This window comes from Etheostoma spectabile, chromosome 11 (assembly GCF_008692095.1).
Source record: "Etheostoma spectabile isolate EspeVRDwgs_2016 chromosome 11, UIUC_Espe_1.0, whole genome shotgun sequence".
NCBI lineage: Eukaryota > Metazoa > Chordata > Actinopteri > Perciformes > Percidae > Etheostoma > Etheostoma spectabile.
Genome location: NC_045743.1, coordinates 19,811,639 through 19,811,936, shown reverse-complemented (window position 1 = coordinate 19,811,936; position 298 = coordinate 19,811,639). Strand labels below are relative to the sequence as shown.

Below are 298 nucleotides of genomic sequence, written 5' to 3'. Positions count from 1 at the left end.
ACCAAAGAGCTGTCCAAAGACACTGGAGATACAATTGTGCACCTCCACAAGGCTGGAAAGGGCTACTGGGAAATTGCCAAGCAGCTTGGTGAAAAAGGTCCACTGTTGGAGAAATCATTAGAAAATGGAAGAAGCTAAACATGACTGTCAATCTCCCTCGGACTGGGGCTCCATGCAAGATCTCACCTCGTGGGGTCTCAATGATCCTAAGAAAGGTGAGAAATCAGCCCAGAACTACACGGGAGGAGCTGGTCAAGGACCTGGAAAGAGCTGGGACCACCGTTTCCAAGGTTACTGT

The 298-nt window shown here is 49.3% G+C and overlaps 1 long non-coding RNA gene across 1 annotated transcript in view; it reads left to right on the top strand.

Annotated features, from left to right (window-relative positions):
* LOC116697572 (uncharacterized) overlaps positions 1-298 on the top strand; it is a 16,831-nt gene that overhangs the window by 1,566 nt on the left and 14,967 nt on the right. The gene's annotated exons all lie outside the window — the stretch shown is intronic.